The sequence below is a fragment of the Sceloporus occidentalis genome, unplaced genomic scaffold (assembly GCF_023333645.1).
Source record: "Sceloporus occidentalis isolate IW3139 unplaced genomic scaffold, rSceOcc1.0.p SCAF_11, whole genome shotgun sequence".
Taxonomy (NCBI): domain Eukaryota; kingdom Metazoa; phylum Chordata; class Lepidosauria; order Squamata; family Phrynosomatidae; genus Sceloporus; species Sceloporus occidentalis.
Window position 1 is genome coordinate 10638976 of NW_028316991.1, and position 20745 is coordinate 10659720.

Consider the following 20745-nt stretch of genomic DNA (forward strand, 5'->3'; position numbering starts at 1 on the left):
CCTCTGAGGCATCAGAGGCATCTCTGAAGAGGTAACAGCCGAGTCCCTGCATGCATATCTACACTCTTTTTTCGTCACGCTCTTACCTGACGCCCCAGACTCGGACTTACGACTCGATAGGGCTCACCGGGTGCCGAAACCGAAGAACCTACCATCCACGGTTCCCAGGGATGTGATTTTACGACTCCATTATTTTTCGACTAAGGAGGCTGTTATGCAACAGGCCCGTCAGCATTCCTCTTTTCCTGCACCGTACACTCACCTACATATTTTTGCGGACCTTTCTGCTGCCACTCTCGCTAAACGCCGTACTTTTATTCCAATTACATTGGCCTTACGAAAAAACCACATCTCTTATAGATTTCCCACAAAGCTCCTCATTACCAAAAATGGATCTCTTCATATTGCCTGCACACCTATGGAAGGGCTTTATCTTCTGCAACAGTGGCACTTAGTCCACGAAGACGTCACAGCGATAGACCAAATGGATTCTACACCTGTTCCTCGACGTTCACCTACTGACGAGGACATACTGAGGCCCAGCAGAAAGCGGAAAACGAAGCAACATCATTCCCGCTCTCATGCGAAGGCTGCTTTGGTGCCACCCGTTTCGCCGTCGAGGCTTTCACCTGCGTCTACGTGACTTTCAGATAAGCCTTCTGTTTTTGTTGCAATTGGGTCTCTTTTGACTTTATCCTAAAGATAGTTGCAGTTCCTACCTTTGCTTAGTGCATTACTGATGGTTTTTTTTGTTGTTTTTTTTTGCAACTTTTGTTCTGTTTTTACATACATATACACACACCGTGTCTGTACCCTATCGACACTTGTCTATTTCCATGCCGCGTGGTCTTGCGACACATTTCTCCCGCGATATATTGATATCTGCGGCATTGGTGCACCGCATACACTCATGTTTTTGTTTCCAGGCTCGTTTTTATGTCTGCTATACTTTCTGGGGGACCCTAGGATGTTGCTACACTACACTTCTATATTCCTCATGCATGCCTGCCCCATGGAGGCTTTGGGTTACATTGTTTGCCCCGCCAACTGATATGCACGCGCTTGAACACTACACTCACACGTGCTTCCATTTTCAGACAGGGGTTTTTTTTGTTTTTTTTTGTTTGTTTTTTTAATGTTCGGCACATTTCAAGTAGATTACTGGGTTAATGTTATATCTGCACTTTTTGTCTTACCTACCTTGGGTAGGCGTTACTATTTGTACCGTTAGTAGTTTACCTTGGAGGCAGGGGCGTAACTAGATGCCTCAGGGCCCGGGTGCGAGAATCTGTTAAGGGCCTAGGTTCCAGCACTTACACATCCATCCAGTAAATGCTGGAACCTAGGCATTATGGGACTGTGATTGCTGTTAGCAATCACACTCCTATCATGCCAAGTCAGCCAGTACATGCTGGTACAGGGTGGCTGTAAGTGCAGACCCCATACTGCTGGCATTATCACTACACAAGGGGGGCAGCTGGCCAGGTTTCAGCATGTACTGGCTGACTTGGCATGATAGGAGTGTGATTGCTAACAGCAATCACAGTCCCATCATGCCTAGGTTCCAGCACTTACACATCCATGCTATCACACACACACACACACACATTTATTCATATAATCATTAATTCACAGATTCATTCCCTCAATCACACAAACTCATTCAAACACCCTCCCCACCCCCTTACCTGTACTGCAGCTCCCTCGATGCCGCTCACAGACTTCAGCAGGGGGCGCGGCCTCCCTCTGCTAAAGCACAGAGGAAGTAGGAAGTCACGTGAACTCCGCTTCCTCTGTGCTGTCCAGAAGACCCTCCCACAAGTAAGTAGCAGGGCTTGAGGTGCGGCTCGTGTAAGATCGGTTGCCCTGGCTGCCGATCTTACGCGGGCCGCACCTCGAGGTCTCGCGGGCCGCATTTGGCCCACGGGCCGCATGTTGGACGCCCCTGCCTTATTTAAAAAAAAAAAAAAAAAAAACGTAAAAAAGATTTCGGGCGGCCCCTTGGCTTGGGCCCCCCTGCCGCCGGGGCCCGGTCGCAGTCGCGACCCCTGCGACCCCGGTAGATCCGCCACTGCTTGGAGGCATATATGCCTCACATACACACGTTTACATTGTGTACATTGTCTACATGAGTAGGGCATTGGGTTCATACTATGTGTATTTTTGATCCTCATAATTGCTCTGTTCCCTACATCTTATCTACTTTTTTTTCTCATACATGCCCGCCTTGTGTGGGTTTTAGCTATCTGTCCTGTCAACTGATATGTACCTGATATGCTTAAACACTACATTATTGCGTGTCTGCAGTTCCACACGTTTTTTTTTTTTTGTTTAGCTCATTTCGAGTGACGTAATGGGTTACCATTATATCCACATATCCACATTTGATGTTCTACCTACCTCGAGCAGGCTTTACGATTTATGCCGCGCGTGGTTTACCTTAGAGGCGCATATGCATCACCCACACACACACATATTTATTTCCTGCTGGGGTTTTTTTTTTGGTTTTTTTTTTTATGTTCGGCTCATTTCAAATGACGTGGTGGGTTATCATTGTGTCCACATTTATTGTCTTACCTACCTCGAGTAGGCTCTACTATTTATACCGTGCGCGGTTTACCTTAGCGGCGCATGTGCATCACACACACACACATGTTTATATTTCCTGCTGAGGTTCTTTTTATTTTGTATGTACTTTGAGTGAGACATAGGGATAACACTATATACGTCTCTGATTCCACTGATTGTTCTGTTCTCTACATATTATCTACTTGTTGGGTTTTTTTTGTTTTTTTTTTCTCTCTGGTAGGGTATGTCGATTACAACATACTTTGCTGTTATGAGCTTATATGCAAGCTTGTACACCTGGTTGTGCTTGGTGCCCGCTTGTTTTCGTGTGAGATTCACGATTCTGTATAATTACATTGTTTTTGTTCTCATGGCTCTTATTGCTCGAGGTTTCTTTCTTTCTAACGGATTTCATTGCAATATCTTCCCGATGTATGGAGATTTTTCAGTTTCACCATAATTGTCTCGCCTGTGTGCCAGCAAGTCCTAGCTACTGCTGGTTTTTTGCCCCCACATACGGTTCATTATATTTCTTGAACACATCGTTCTGTATAACCATTGGTGTTGTGCGCAAACTGTGTGTTTCTTGAAGTGCTTTTGCTCCTCTCATTAACTCCCTTATTATCTTCCCTTCCTTGCCCCCTCTCTCCCTCCCCCCCTTTTTTTATTTTTTTTTATTTTTTTTTATTTTTCTCTCCTCTTCTCTCTCTTCTCCCTTTTTCCTCTCTTTTCTCTCTATCTCTCTCTTTTTTTTCTGTCAATTAGATCAGACGGTCATTATCCAGTTGCCACTGCTATTATACCAAGATGCAAATTACCTTCCTTTCTATTAATGCTCGGGGATTAAATACCCCACACAAGCGTCGGATGCTGTTTCAGGAGCTCAAAACGCGTAAGGCTACGGTAGTGTTGATTCAGGAGACCCACCTTGCTAAATCCCAGGCAAGGTTGTTGGCATCCAAATATTATCCCCTAGAATATCATGCGCGCGCTGCCAACAAGACTATGGGAGTAGCTATACTTATTAGTAGACAAGTTCAATTTCATTTGTTGTCTCAGACCCGTGACCCGAGGGGTCGCTACCTTATTGTCCGTGGTTGCATTGACGGTACACCTTATACTATCCTTAATCTTTATGCCCCTAACTCCGGTCAGACTGCTTTTTGTGATCATGTATTCACTAAACTACACAGGCTGAGACAGGGTAGAGTGATTGTTGGAGGGGATTTTAATCTTATTTCTACTCCTTCCTTGGACTCTTCCGCAAAATTGTCTTCTAGGTATTTGAGGACAGTGACAGACCAAGGTAAAAAATTCCAGGATTTGCTTCATCAACACTCCCTTTTTGACGCATGGAGTGTGGTACACCCTTTGGGTAGGGACTTTTCTTTTTACTCGAATGTTCATTCAAGTTATTCCAGAATTGACATGCTCCTAGTAGATGGTGAGGTCCTGCAGTTGATTCGACGCGCAGAGATATGACATATATCGTGGTCCGACCACGCTCCTGTGTGGATTTCCCTGGTCAATGTACCCACCTTGTCACCGTCAGCCCGATGGCGCCTTAATGAAAGTCTCCTGCAACAGACGGAGGTATGCGTGGATGTTGCGGACGCTCTCGCCGAGTATTTTCAAACCAATGCCACTCCGGAGATTTCACCCTCCACCCTATGGCTTGCCCATAAGGCAGTCATACGGGGTCATCTTATTAAAATTGCGTCTGCCCAAAAGAAGCAGAGATTACGCATGATCTCAGAACTTACCGACTGTCTGGTGTCCTTGGATCTTACCAATAAAGCTTCTTGGTCCAAAGATACTCAGGATCAGATACGGGAGATCAAAGCTGAACTACATAAACTCCAACTACATTACACGGAATTCGCGTTACGTAGGCTTCACCTGCAGTACTACGCAAAAGGGAATCAAGCTGATTCCTTGTTGGCTCGCAGGCTCCGACTCCAGACGTCTTCCTGTACCACCCACTACTTACAGACTTCTCTGTGAAGGTGTATAGTATGTCAGATATCGGGGCGCAATAGACATGTGGGGGAAAAAAAAAAAAATATAGTGTAATAAGTCTCAGCACAGAAAATAAAATGTGATAATGATTGCACTCACAAACGTGCTTGAAACAGTCGCTCATCAATAATAACGGAATCCGCGCTGTCTTGGAAATTCTGTGGTGGAAGTCAGAAACCGAAAAATAGTGCAATAAAAGTTGATATTTCTTTAATAAATAAAGGTAAAAAAACTTACAAGCGGATAGGCATAACGGTTATGTTATGCATAAAAGCAGTGTGAGGATGTCCTTCACGGTGGTAGAAAATGATCGGTAAGTCCGTATGTAAAAAGTCCGAAGATCGATAATCGAATTAAAAGTCTCTCAACGCATTTCGCCGACTCCAATGTCGGCTTCCTCAGGAGAATTTCTAAAATCAGTATGTATCCCGTCTGTATCTTCACAGTTTTTAAAGCTCCCGGTCGCCGTCTTCTTCTGTTTACGTCATCACGTTTTGTCTTTCTTTCTCTTTTTTTCTTTTTTCTTTTTCTTTATTGAACCGTTCGTTGTCTTTTGGATGCCTCAGGATAAAGTTTACTGCATCGGGCGAGGAACAGAACAGCGAAGGACGTGGAGCTCTTCATTCCATCTTATCGTCAGGACTCGCAGTGGCCCATAATCATGATAGGTAAGTATACAAAATAAATCGGGAACAAATTTAGAAATCAAAATTATAACATATCGAATGTATTAATTAAATGATTTCTTATTTTCACAGGAATATAGCCACAACAAGTGGGGAGCCGATGTAAGAAATAGACAAGAAAGATCAAGGTAGAAGACATCTGTATATGTATTTAGGAATGATGCAATCTTAAGTGGACAAGCGAACAATGCAACGATATAGTAACAGTGTTGACTGATGCCAATTTAATGTGTAGCGAAGTAATTAAGAGATAAAAGGCACATCTAATGTATTAAATATATTTTTTCTTCTTTTCACAGGAATATAACAAAGTAAACGGGACAACCGTAGAGAAAATGGACATAAAAGACAACTGAGTGAAATATAATGTAAATACATATACAGATGTCTTCTACCTTGATCTTTCTTGTCTATTTCTTACATCGGCTCCCCACTTGTTGTGGCTATATTCCTGTGAAAGTAAGAAATCATTTAAAAACTGTGAAGATACAGACGGGATACATACTGATTTTAGAAATTCTCCTGAGGAAGCCGACATTGGAGTCGGCAAAACGCGTTGAGAGACTTTTAATTCGATTATCGATCTTCGGACTTACCGATCATTTTATACCACCGTGAAGGACATCCTCACACTGCTTTTACGCATAACATAACCGTTATGCCTATCCGCTTGTAAGTTTTTTTACCTTTATTTATTAAAGAAATATCAACTTTTATTGCACTATTTTTCGGTTTCTGACTTCCACCACAGAATTTCCAAGACAGCGCGGATTCCGTTATTATTGATGAGCGACTGGTTCAAGCACGTTTGTGTGTGCAATCATTATCACATTTTATTTTCTGTGCTGAGACTTATTACACTATATTTTTTATTTTTTTTCTCCACATGTCTATTGCGCCCCGGTATCTGACATACTGTTTCTAGTAACACTTGTGAGGAGTGTTAATTTTCGGGAGCAGCAAGATCTGTAGGGTATTTAAATATATATATTATTATTCTTTACCACTCATCCATCTGTGGAGGTGTTCTCTTTTCTATATTGTGAAGGTGTATAACCCGAAAGAAATCGCTGATCTGTTCGCAAAGTATCATGACTCCTTATATAACCTCCGTCTACAGACGGACTTACCGCAACCGCTGATTTTCTCTCCTCTCTTTCAGTCCCTCGGCTTCCGGCAGATCGATGGGAGGCTTTGGTGGCACCGCCATCACCCGATGAAGTAGAGCGTACCATCGCCGGCCTAAAATCTCATAAAGCCCCGGGTCCAGACGGCTTCTCCAATCTTTATTATCAAAAATTTAAATCTATTTTGGCTCCCCGCTTAAGTGCTCTCTTTTCCTGTTTTTTGGAGTCTACACCCCTCCCTGGAGAAATGTCAGAAGCCTATGTAGTCACCATCCCTAAGCCCGGGAAATCCCCTTCGGATTGTGTAAATTATAGACCTATATCCCTGTAAAACACGGATATTAAGCTTTACTCCAAATTGCTTGCTAACTGTCTGAACACCTTGCTTCCTGCCTTGATCCGCAACGATCAGGTCGGTTTTATCCTAGGTCGTCAACCATCTGATAACACGAGGCGCATCATTAATATTACCCATCTCGCGAAATCTGCTAATAAACCTTGTGTGTTGCTTTCTTTAGATGCGGAAAAAGCTTTCGACCGCCTTCATTGGGGGTATCTGCTCTCTACGTTGAGGGCTTTTGGCTTACCTGATAAATTCGTTAACGCAGTCTCTGTCCTCTACGACCGGTCCCGTGCACGAGTCTATACCTCTGGCTTTCTTTAGGAGCCCTTCGCTATTAGCAATGGTACCCGTCAAGGATGCCCGGTCTCGCCGCTTTTATTCGCTCTGGCTATGGAACCGCTGGCGATTGCCATTAGAGATCACCCTGATATTGCGGGCTTTCCTATACGTTCCGTTGACTCTAAAATTTGTCTGTACGCTGATGATGTCCTCCTGACACTCACTAACCCAACAATTTCTCTCCCAAACCTACATGCGTTATTGAATACTTTTGGTAATCTCTCGTACTACAAAATCAATTGGCATAAAACACAGGCTCTTAATATAGGATACGAGACTTCGGTGATCAATGCCGTGTCCGGTACTTTTCATTATTCTTGGCGTACAGACTTTATTACATATTTGGGGGTCCGCATTACCAAGTCGGCTGGTTCCTTATTTAAATCCAACTTTCTACCACAAAATCTGCGAAGATTTGAACAGATGGTCAAAACTGGAGATTTCCTGGCTTGGCCGTATTGTTTCCTTCAAAATGAATTCACTCCCCAAATTGCTATATCTCTATCGGACTTTGCCCATAGCCTTGCCTTCTGGATTTTTTCGCACGATGCAAACTAGATTGTCTAAATTTTTTTGGCTCCACAAAAGGCCCCGTCTTCCATACCATGTTTTACAGCGCTCTAAACTACTTGGAGGTTTGGGTATTCAAAATCTCAAGCTCTATTATCTTGCCTCCAACCTGGCCCAAACCCTTCTTCTCTTTTCGGAACCGTCTAGAGTGGGTTGGGTGGACCATGAATCCTTGTTTATGTTACCTCGTCCCGCTCGCGGGAAACGCGGCAAGGTCCGTCCTGCTGCGGGACGCGCGCCCCCGTGTGGATCGAGTGATCTAGACGGGACGCGCGCGAACGGCTATCTCATGAATATTCATTAGGGGGATTAAAGGGACCTTTTATCTTTTTTCCTCCTCCCCCTTAATTAGGTGGGTAGGAGGATCTAGGGATGGAGGGATATTTAAACCCTCAGTTTAGAGCTATACCTTGCCTGTGATAGAGCCTTTATTGCCTACACTAGCGTTCCTGTATCTTATTTGCCTTTTTGTTGCCTGAACTCTGCTTGAACCTGACCACCCGTTGTTTGCCGCCTGCCTTTACCTGAACTCAGTTTGTACCTGACTATCCGTTGTTTGCTGCCAGTCCTGATCTCTGCTCGTGACCCCGACTATCCGATTGTCTGCTCCTATACCATCTGTTCCTGCATTACTCGTCATCACCGCTTGGGGCGCCTTTCCTTGTACTGCAGCGAGGATCTACAGCCTGAACCACCATTAGTGACAGTTTACCTCTCCATTTCCGTTACGAGATCTTCTGTGGCTTCCTAAGACTTATAGACCTCCCCTGCCGGATGTACTACCCACGACCTCGCTCTCGTTGGCATTGTGGGACAAACATAAATCCATGTTGCGGTTCCCTAATCATCTTCTCGGGCACGCCCCATTATCCTCTTTGAAACCCCTTATCCCTCATGTCCACTTAGATAATTGGATACATTGTGGTGTCACTTCGGTATCCCACTTACTCTCCGGGGGTCGTCTACGTTCTTTTCAAGACCTGCAGAGTACTTTTTCCCTGCCCAGTCGAGATTTCTTTAAGTATCTACAAGTCCGTCACGCCCTTTCGCAACATCTGAGGGACCTCCCTGCCTCCTGTCCTGATACTCCGATCGTTCAGCTTTGTCTGAAAGCTCCTTGTGTTCCGGGAGCTATCTCGGTCTGTTATACCGCTCTATTGGGTCACGGATCTAAAGACAAACTTCCATTTATGTTACAATGGGAGAAGGAACTTGGTAGGGAATATGATGTTCAAACTTGGTATCATGCCCTCTCCTCGTTTCAGGGGGTCTCAAAAAAATGCTACTCATTTCGAGACCAACAGGAAGGTTCTCTTTCGGTGGTATTATGTTCCCTCCAGACTAGCTAAAATGTTCCCCTCCTCCTCCCCCTTGTGCTGGACACAGTGCGGGGAAGTAGGTACCATGCTTCATGCATGTCCAGCGCTCAAACCCTACTGGACAGCTGTTTTCCATATCATAGTGGAATTGCTGCATATTCCAATTGTGGCCGAGGTGGAGATTGCACTGTTAGATATGTTTCCTCCATCGCTAGCCTCCCCACTGCGAAAACTACTAGGTCATGTCTTGATTGCAGCCAAGGTTTGCATTGCGCGCAAGTGGAAAGATCCACTCCCTCCCACGATTCAGGACGTCTTGTATGCGCTTACCACAACCCGTACTTATGAACAGATGGCGCATTCCGCCTCTAACACCCCACATATTTTCCATGATACATGGGAGGCCTGGGATGAGTATTATACTGCTACATTCTGCCCTATGCCTAGTGGTTTTATCCTGAAAGATTTGCGGACTATTTGGTATCGGAAGGCGACTCTGGCATCCTGATTACCTTTCGGCTTTTTCTCTCTCTTCTACTGCTTTCTATTTCTTGCTCCTTCCTCCTTCCCCTCCCCCTCCTTTTTTTTTTTTTTTCTCTTCCTCCCCCATCCCTTCCCCATCGCTTCCCCTTCCCTATTCCCAAAAATGTAAATCCGAGATCTTTGGGACATATTGTATGTATATTATACCGATATGTTATTTATACATTGTCTTTACACACTGTATGGCGGAATATTTGTAGTGATGTCCGACTGTAATGCGCATTTCCTTATGTTGTTTTTCTCTCTGTATTTACCCCTAAGTATTACATGGAGGATACCTGTGTTATTTTTATGTCTGATCTCAATAAAAATTCAGTTTCAAAAAAAAAAAAATGTGTGCGTGGAAAGAGTTAAAATACCAGCATTTGAAACCCTGGAGTGTCTAGTTTAAAAAAAAAAAAAAAAAAAAGATTTGATGAGGTAAATTGATTTGGCCAGCTTCAACAAACTCCCACATAGGGCATTGTTAGGAACGAGGAACCAGACGGACACAAAACGCAAAGAGCGAAACACCTTTATTGCAATAACCAAGCAAACAAACCTAAATTGTGATCCATATAACAAAAGACAAGCTGGGTCAGAAATACAGAGACCAGCGATGTCAGGAACGAGCCAGGAGGAACTTCACGGAAAGCCAAGTCATGCACAGGTAATCAGGAAAATTCACTTGCGGCCAGAAACAGAAGGGCTAGGAGGAATTGAAGCGTAGCTGTTTAAATAGCCTGAAGGGGCTGGCTGTTGGCTGGTCCAAAGGAGACTAGCCATGGTAACTAAGGAGAAGAACTTACCAGAGAGGTGAGTAACCTTGAGAGGCTGCTAGTTAGTCTTCAGTTGTGTAACTCTGGCAGTGAGCAGAGAAGCAGTCAGACCATAACAGACACAGGGGCAGAATATTCAACATGTCAAAATTCCAGTTTGAAAAAAAGATATTGCTGAACATATATTGGGATGTTGTTTGAACGTGACATATACCACAAGCTGTATAAAGGCCGTGCGAACCAAGTAAGAGCGAAGGCATCTGGCCTCACACAGCTCAGGATCCACTTTAAGATAGGGGTAGGAGACAGACGGCAACCTCGACTTTGTGTGTCTATGCACCGCAAAAGTAACACCCTCAGGCAAAAAAGAAATTGCATCTGCCTCAGAAGCCTTTACATCAGACACCCTACGCAGGGCCTTCCCTACAATGGAGCCGACTGGGGCAATTGCCCCAGGCGGCACTTCAGAAGGACTTCAAGCAGTTTTTTTGAAGCGGAGGAGAGAGAGAGGGGCACCGAGTTTCCCTGTTCGGTCTCTGTGCCGGCTTGTAATGCAGAGCACCGGAAGTGACGTGAATTTCCGGCGCTCAGCATTACAAGCCGGCACCGTGGCAGCACAGGGAGACTCGCCGCAGGACTGTTTAAGGGTAAGTACCGGTGGGGGGGGTAGATAATGCCGCCCCCCCCCCGGCGTCGGCGGGGGGCGGCATTTTAAACTTCGCCCCAGGCAGCGTTAAGTCTTCGGCCGGCCCTGACCCTACGAAAAGAGAGAAGGAACAGAGTCAGAGGGGCCGCAAGGGGATCATCTCGTCCAAGTGTGCCTGATTCCCCGGGCCGCCTTGTAAGACTTGCATGTGCCCGAAGCCCAGGACTTTCGGAGTAGGAGGTGACCCGCCTCTAATAAGCCAAGGCCTGTTTGGGGATATCATCCAGGCAACCAAGGATATTCGCCCTTCGAGTACCAGCGGGTGAGAAAGACCCTCCAACAACGACGGAAACAATGAAAGCGCCAAGGGATTTTGGACGGATGTTCCCAAAAGCGCTGGAGACCATGGCTGGGAGGGACACAAGAGAGTGACCAGAAGCAGAACTACCTATGAGCGCCAGAGATACTGAACCACACGAGGGATCATGGAGAACGGGGGGAAATGTGTAAGCTAGCGACTTTGGCCACCTCTGCAGGAATACATCGCTTGTCAGGGCTGCCGGGTCCCGGAGACAGCTGAAGAAACAGCTCAACTGACCGCTGGTCCGGGATGCACAGGAGCATGGGACCGGGAGGTACAGTGACAACGGTACCCGAAGGTGTTGACACTCCGAGAATACTTGTCTGTGGAGCTTCTGGTTGCTCGAATCCCTCCAGTACCTGTAGAGCCAATCCAAGACTTGTTGTTCTCCCCCGGGAGGTATTCCGCTCGCAGAACAATGTTGTGGTCAAAGCAGAACTCATAGATCTCCTTTGTCAGCTCCATAAGGTGTTTGGAACGCGTCCCTCCTAGATGTACCTCACCAAAACGTACCTCGGCCAAAACGTCCATCTGGAGCATTCCTTCCGGTCCTTTGCTAGGCTGCGACAGTTTACATTAAACTTGTGGTTGGTAACACTCGGTGGTGGTCACGTAGAGGGAGCTCATTTGGTAAACCTGGTTTTATTACCAATCTTTAGGACCGTGGTTTACCCAGCCGTGGCTATGGAACTCTGGTCCGGCTACCGTGGGGATTATTCCCGGAGACGTTTCCGAAGCTGGGCTCTCCATTAGTACCACGGGATTGATGTCGCTTCCTCGGGATCACCCCGAAATAGTGACTCATTGTTGGGTGGGCATTGCTGGCCATAGAACTATATGGTGGCACCAGGCTGTCTGGTGGTTGATGATATTATACCCCTATAGGATTTTTTTTGTCTTCGAAAACCAGATTGTATAGTAATTGACACATAGGGTTAAACTGCCTATCAGGTACATGAAAGTAGTTTGGCTTAGAGCCCTGCGCGGGACTGCTTTTTTAATCCCGCCCCCACTGTTTTTAATCCCAATCCCGCAATGTGCGTGTTCCGCTCCCGCCACATTTGTGGCCAATCCCCCCCCCGCTCCCACCACATTTGTGGCCAATCACGCCCGCCTCCTTACCTGATTTCCCGCGCAGTCCCGCAAGGCTGCCCTCGAGTTGTTCCCTCACAGCGTCTCTTCTCTTGCTCCGCCCAGGAACAAGGCGGAGTCACAGGAAGTGATGTCACATCACGTGACTCCGTTTTGTTCCTGGGCAGAGCAAGATAGGAGATACTGTAAGGGAGCAGCGAGAAGGCAGCCTTGCGGGATTACCGGGACCCGCAGGTACAGTGCCTGACCACCTGCTCCCACCTGCAGCCCCAGCAAGACTGCCCGCGCCCGCAAGTTTTTTGGTGGGACCCGCCTCTCAGTGCAGTCCTCTAGTTTGGCTACACACCTTTGCTGGAGCAATTGATGTTGTTTGTCACTGCTGGAACAATTTTACAGAGCTACTACCTACAACCCTAAACCTGATATATCGTACCTGCTCCTTCGGTGTTGCAGCTGCCTGTTTCCAGCAGCTTCTTTGGTCCATGGGCCAGTCGGCCAGCAGACTCACCTTCAAAACAGCCACTGAGCGGGATTGGAAGCGGCACCCGGGCCGCCTACTCCCGCCTACAGAAGTTAAAGCGGCCGGCCTGCACACACCGCGCCGCCCAATGGCAGTGCCTCAGCAATTCATCCCACGTCTTAAAAGGGGTGGGGCGAAGAGCTGAGGCACCGGTCCCTTTAATTCATGAATGCCGGCCTCCACCCGCTGCCCTCACCAGACGCCAGAAGCAGTGGTAAGTCGGGGGGGTTTTCTAGAGTGCCCCATGATATGCCTATTAACCCTCTTTATGCCACTCTGCCGCTAGAAATGCCTTTTAACCCCCTTTAAGCCACTCTGCCGCTAGAAATGCCTTTTAACCCCCTTTATGCCACTCTGCCTCTAGAAATGCCTTTTAACCCCCTATATGCCACTCTGCCTCCAGAAATGCCTTTTAACCCCCTGTATGCCACTATGTCCCATGATATGCCTCTGGCATATAGGGGAATAAGGCATTTCTGGAGGCAGAGTGGCATATAGGGGTTAAAAGGCATATCATGGGGCAGAATGGCATATAGGGGGTTAAAAGACATATCAGGGAGGCAGAGTGGCATATAGGGGGTATAAGGCATTTCTGGGGGCAGAGTGGCAAATAAAAGGAAATAAAAACAAAAAAAAATTCTCAATCACAGCTTTTATTACATTTGAAAAAATAGTTTACTTGAATTAATTAAGAAATAAAAGTTTCTTACAAGAATATCGTGAAGAAAAATGAGATCACTGTTTTGTTCCACTGAATAAAATTGAACTTTTTCATCTAAAAATGTTTGCAGTAGCAAATGTTTTGATTCCATTATGTCTAATGTATTTAACCCCTTAAGGACCGAGCTCATTTTTTCTTTTTGTACCCTGTGGGACCGAGGCTGTTTTAATACTTTTGTGGTTCTTGTGTTCAGCTGTAATTTTCTCCTCACCCATTTAGTGTACCCACATAAGTTATATATTGTTTTTTTCAGGACAAGATGGGCCTTCTTCAGATACCATTATTTTGATCATATCATCTTATTTACTATAAAAAAAAACAAAAAAAAAAATGGTGAAAAATTGAAAAAAAACACTTATTTGAAAAATCTTTTACTCACCTAAAAAAGCAAGTAAAAAAAACTAGCTAAATAGATTCTACTACTTGTCCTGAGTTTAGAAATACCCAATGTTTTTATGTTTTTTTGCTGTTTTTTGTAAGTTATAGGGCAATAAGTACAAGCAGCATTTTATGATTTCCAAACCTTTTTATCCAAATCTGGTCAGTCTGCCTCCATCTCCTCTTTGGAACATCTTTGAAGCCGGTTAACTCAATTTAATGCTGTTATTTTAACCTTTTCCATGCACCAATTATAGAACCACACTTTGTCAAACTTTGTAATAGTAATTCTTTTTATTTATTTTTTTCACACAAATTGCAATTTAGTTATAAATATACAGGTCCTGGTATATGTCACTGTCAAACAACCCCCCAATATGTGTTCAGCAACATCTCCTGAGTACAGCGATATCCCACATGCATGGGTTTGTGAGATTGGCTGGTAAAAGGCTACTTTTGGGGCATGCGTAATTCAGGTTTTCAACACAGACTTTTAGCATCTGGTCATTCTGCCTCCATCTCCTCTTTGGAAGCCGGTTAACTCAATTTAACCCATTCAAACCATATATTTTTGAAAACTAGACACCCCAGGGTATTTCAAATGCTGTTATTTTAACCCTTTCCATGGAACAGTTATACAACCACACTTTGTCAAACTTTGTAATAGTAATTTGTTTTATTTTTTTTTTCACACAAATTGTACTTTAGTTATAGATGCACAGGTTCTGGTATATGTCACTGTCAAACAACCCCAATATGTGTTAAGGAACATCTCCTGAGTGCAGTGATACCCGACATGCATGGGTTTGTCGTGTTGTTTGAGATTTAAAATGCCACATTTGGGAAGTGCGCTTTTTTTCTCCATTTTGGTCAGTCTGTACCTATGCCCTATCTTTGAGCTTGGCCACTCGAATTTACCCCATCAGCCATTTTTTTTTTATATTAGACACCCCTTGGGTATTTGAAGTGCTTTTATTTTAACTCTTTGTTGAGATTTTTGAGAAATTTTAGCACTTAATTTAATAAACTTTATTATTTATTTTTTTAATCCTTTTTTTAATATTTTTTTTACACATTTTGCTGGTACTGGATCCTCTAGTGACATCACTGCATAATTATTTTTAAATGTTAGCACATTTTTTGTAAAAAAAAATTTCCTTTTTTTTTTAATTATTTTTTGACTATTTTACTAATCACATTGTGATTAGAAAGCTGGGCTCCATTGACTTGCATGGTTGAATGCAGTACCTGTATTAAACCTGCAAGTGGAGCCAGAGTTCTTTAGAGGGTCTGGAGACCATCTAGTGAACTTTTAAAACTTGATTGTTTTTTTTACAGGGCGGCCGCCATCTTGCTGATGGCGAAGATCACCGGCAGCTGTGACCATCCAGACAGTCCATCCAGAGGTAAGTGTTTGGTGTCGCCGGATGCCTCCTAATTGAGGCATTCCAGCGACACCATTTAAGTTTAGGAGGTGATCGTTGATCGCCTCCTAAACACTTTTAAAACGGGCGTCCGCCGCCATACAAACCCCCGGGGCATCGAGGCATTACAGCAACGCCGTTAAGCTTATTTAATTTTTTGACGGTTCAGGACCGTCAAAGGTCGTTAAGCGACCGTTTTTCCGTGACAGTCCTGAACCGAAAAAGGTCGGTAAGGGGTTAATTTTATTAGGGCCTTTTAACACTTTTACTTTCTGGTATTTTAATACAAATAATGTGATAAAAGGAATGTTTTATAGTTATTTGTACGGCAAATAGTGTGACTCATGTATTAGGGGTACGTGTGGGTATAAGAGCTCGACCGCGAGATAAACTATATGGTGCTGGTGTCCAAATGTTTCCAGGGCTGCTTTTCAGTCCCAGTCCGGCCCTGCTTTGGTGTGTCACGTTGTGGACCTGTTCCTACAATCCCGTTGAGCCACTGCCCTGTTGTTCTAAAATGTATTCCTCCTCACAAGGACTCCACCTAAGAGGGATGCTAGAGGGCTACTATTAACTCCTTATCCAGACATTCTCACCATATTGCCTGCACTTCAGGTGCAATACTGCTAAGATGGTGTCCTGCTATTCTGGAATTCATCCGCTATCACAAGGACTGTCTCTAAGAGGGAAGTAAGCATTATTACTTTAGTCCTTTATTCAGACTCTATCTATTACTTGAGTTCTCACCATATTGCCTGCACTTTTGGATTGCTGATCTTCCACTGCTGCTGTTTGTTTGTTGTCTCACACGCCATCTGTTGACCAAACAGTATTATTGCAGGACGTCATTCTGAACTCTTTTCACTACATTACCTACACCCTCTTTTGGCTGAGCAGTAACTACAACACTTTGTATGAACTTTTATTATCTGACATATTTACCACATCATTAAAAAAATATCCGCATGTTGAGTTCCACAAGATTTTTCTTTACAAGTCTGCTAACATTTATGATGGTAATAGTACTACTCAGGAGCATACATCACAGAGGGGTTTAGGTAACATGAGAAAGTTACATTTTAGTCCAATAGGGAAGAGGGAAGGGAAGGAGTAGTCGAGGTAGGGATGGAAAGGGAAAGAGGAGAAAAAATTCTCCTAATTTGAAGGGTTATCTGTGAAGCTCTTTGGGGGGGTTTGCCTGACAATCTTTTACAGGGCTGGCAGTTCAAATTCAGATGGAGAGTAGATGCTGGAAACTGTCACTGTGTCAAAGCTTGGGCCAGTAGAGCTAAGTGCTTCTGTACTTCTCCAGCTGATCAGTAGACATGTGAGAGCTCCTCTAAGGAACATATTTTCTCAACCTTAGTTACCCAGTCTTTAAATGACAGAGGGGTAGTAGACTTCCAGCGAGATGGTATCAGGAGGTTGGCAGCGTTAAATAAATGGTTAGTGATTGACAGTGTTAGATAAGCAGGAAATATTTGTCCTATTGTTGCTGAGTCAATTGTTCACCTAAAGGTATACTCACCTCTGGGTTCAGCCAGGGGAATGCCTTAATGGTTGTGTGGAGAAAATAGTCCTCTATCTAAATCAACTACATGGACAAAGAAGAGGTTACCCAAGCAATGATCCTGAGGTGCATGACAATATAATATTTATGCAAGGTAGATAGAGCCAAGCCTCCTTGCTTTGTAAGAGTCAATTGGACATGACTCAATCTCGGTTGGGGGTTATACCACATGAACCTCACCGTCACCTGTCTCAGCGTCTTATGACTCAGTCAGTATGATTTGGAAAAGATACAGCAGCGTGGGCAATAAATTCATTTTATGGTATTTATGAGGCCCTGTCATGTAAGAAAGGTCTGTACCTATTTTTGTATGTCTGTGGTAATTGGGTATAGCAGATGATAGACTTAGCAGCTCCAGACTCCTAGTCTCGGAGTGACTAGGAGCCCTGGTGGGGACCACACTCCTGCGACACCCCAAGATATAGGTTGTCTCTCACATGGCCCCAAATCCATAAACTTCAGTAAAAATGATCAGCTTGGGAGTGGGGTCGCACCTTCTTTACTCCCCATTCCGAAGAGCTCCGTGTTAAAAGCAGAAAATCAACAGAGTACCCACCATATAAATGAACCTGTTTGCTTAGGCTGTGTAGAGCAGAGACTAAACCCATTCGTGTTTCATGCTCCCCCAAGGGCATCAGCACCCACGGTCCCCCAGTACCCCCTCCCAACAATCGCAGGTGGCCCTTAACAAAACAACCAGGTGGCCTGGGAGGCTTTAGGGACCTTCCAGTGACCCAATGAAGCCCCAGTCCCTGACCAGAGGGTAAAAAAAAGCAAAAAAAAAAAACAAGTTTCTTGAAAGAGTCAGAATGCTTCTGCGTGATCTCCATTACCCCCTGGGGTAGTATATATTGGTGCCCATGTGAGATAACATCCTCACCGGGGGCAGCGTTGTTCTGGGGATAATAATAAAGAGTAAGATACCATGGGTGATGTTTAGTACAGGTGCAACTATTCCTTTGGAGTGTTCGAAGGTCCAGAGGGACAGGCAGGGGGTCAGAAAGTGAGTAAGTAAATGAATGAGTATTTGTGAATTAATATGCATGAACGAATCAAAGATGGCACAGGGAGGTTGGTGCAAATATGGCACACTCTGCCCCCAGATATGCCTTATACCTCCTATATGCCAGGGATTCCACTGTGCCCCTGATATGCCTTATACCCCCTGATATGCCTTATACTCCTTATATGCCAGTGATATGCAACTGAGCCCACTGATATGACTTATACCTTCCAATATGCCACTCACCCCCCCATTTATGCCTTATACCTCCCTATTTGTCACTGTGCGCCCTGATATGCCACTCTGCCCCCCATAAATGCCCTAAACCACCCTGAAATTCATTATACTCCCTGATTCACCACTCTGCCTCCCCCAAATATGCCACCCTGAAATTCATTATACCCCCATACACCACTCTGCCCCCCTGAAATTCATTATACCCCCATACACCACTCTGCCTCTTTCCCCCCTCCCATACACGACTCTGCCTTGTCCCCCCTCCCATACACCACTCTGCCTCCTCCCCCCCTCCCATATACCACTCTGCTTCCTCCTCCCCCTTCTCATACATCACTCTGCCTCCTTGCTCTCACGCTATGGCTCTGCGGTAAAAACTTCTGCCCGAGTTCTAAATACAAGGACCGGTTCCGTCTTCTAAAAGCTTCCTGCATGCTCCCCCCTCCCATATACCACTCTGCCTCCTCCTCCTGACTCCCTGGTGTCTTGTGGGGGGGTGAACCTCCGTTGCTGGCTGGCACTTTCACTGGAGCTTCATAGAAGCCCCAGCGGAAGTGAAGGGGAGTAACAGAGGTTGTCTGTGGCATCACACAGACCCCCACCAGCTGACAGAGAGGATGATCCTCTGCAGGAGACCTGGATTCTCCTCTCTGTCAGTCGGTGGGGGTCTGCACGATGTGCACAGACAGCCTCCGTTACTCCTCTTCACTTTCGCTGGGGCTTCTACGGTGAAGGTCATGTGATGCTGGAGCTGCATCGTAGAAGCCTCAGCGGAAGTGGAGGGGAGAGGCGGAGGTTGTCTGTGCGCATTCAGTGGAATTCAAGTCTTCTGCAGTGTTGAGGGGGATCTGGATTCTAGTGTTATAATCCTATCTCTGAGGTCAGATTATAGAAGGAGAGGAGTTTTTCAGATAAAAATTGATTCAACTAATCGATTATTATCGATTTTATCGATTAGTTGTTGGTGCCAGACAGGCTGGTCTGAGTATTAAACTCCTGATCTACTGGGATTTTTACGCACAACCATCTCTAGGGTTTACAGACGAAATGCCTTGTTGATGTCAGAGGAGAATGTGCAGAATGGTTTAAGATGACAGAAAGACAACAGTAACTAAAATAACCACTTGTTACAACCAAAGTATGCAGAATATCATCTCTTTACGCACGACACATGGAACCTTGAAGCAGATGGACTACAGCAGCAGAAGACCACATCAGGTGCCACTCCTGTCAGCTAAGAACAGGAAACTGAGGCTACAATTCACACAGGCTCACCAAAATTGGACAATGGAAGACTAGAACGTTGCCTGGTCTGATGAGTCTTGATTCCAGCTGCGACATTTAGAAGGCAGGGCCAGATTTTGGCGTAAACATCATGAAATCATGGATCCATCCTGCCTTTTATCAACGGTTCAGGCTGGTAGTGTACTGGTGTGGGTGACATTTTCTTAGCACAATTAGTACCAATTGGGCATTGTTTAAATGCAACAGCCTACCTGAGTATTGTTGAGCTGACCATGTCCATCCCTTTATGACCACAGTGTACCCATCTTTGGATGGCTACTTCCAGCAGGATAATGCACCATGTCAAAAAGCTCACATCATCTCAAACATGACAATGAGTTCACTGTACTCCAATGGCCTCCACAGTCACCAAATCTCAATCAAATAGAGCACCTTTGGCATGTGGTGGAACGGGAGATTTGCATCATGGATGTGCGGCCAACAAATCTACAGCAACTGCGTGATGCTATCATGTCCATATGGACCAAAATCTCTGAGAAATGTTTCCAGCACCTTGTAGAAAGTATGCCATAAAGAACAAAGACAGGTCTGAAGACAAAAAGGGGTCCAACCCGGTACTAGCGGGGTAATAAAGTGGCCAGTGAGTGTATATTATAGCTACATATAAAGCTCAGTGTATACCAGTCATTTAGGAGTATATATTACAAAGGGCTATATGTAAAGCTCAGTGTACAGCAGTGATTTATTAGACTGTAAGCTCGTTTGAGCAGGGCCCTCCTCACCTGTTGTCTCTGTTAGTCAATTTGTTATGTAACATACTACTTGTAATGTCCTGTCTACCCATTGTACAGCGCTACGGAATTTGATGGCGCTATATAAAACAATAAATAATAATAATAATATTACAGAGGGCTGTATGTAAAGCTCAGTGTATAGCAGTGGTTTAGGAGTATGTATTACAGAGGGCTATATGTAAGGCTCAGTGTATAGCAGTGATTTAGTAGTATATATTACAGAGGGCTATATGTAAAGCTCAGTGTATAGCAGTGATTTAGGAGTATATATTACAGAGGGATATATGTAAAGCTCGGTGTATAGCAGTGATTAAATGAGTATATATACTGCTATATGTATAGCATTAGTTATTTCTCTTGGCACATCTAGCGTTTCGGATTATGGCGGCGGTATATTAATGAGAAATAATAATAACACGTATGGATGGAAGTAACTTCTTGCATATAATAAAATGTACCCCTAGACGTTATCAGGCACCTCC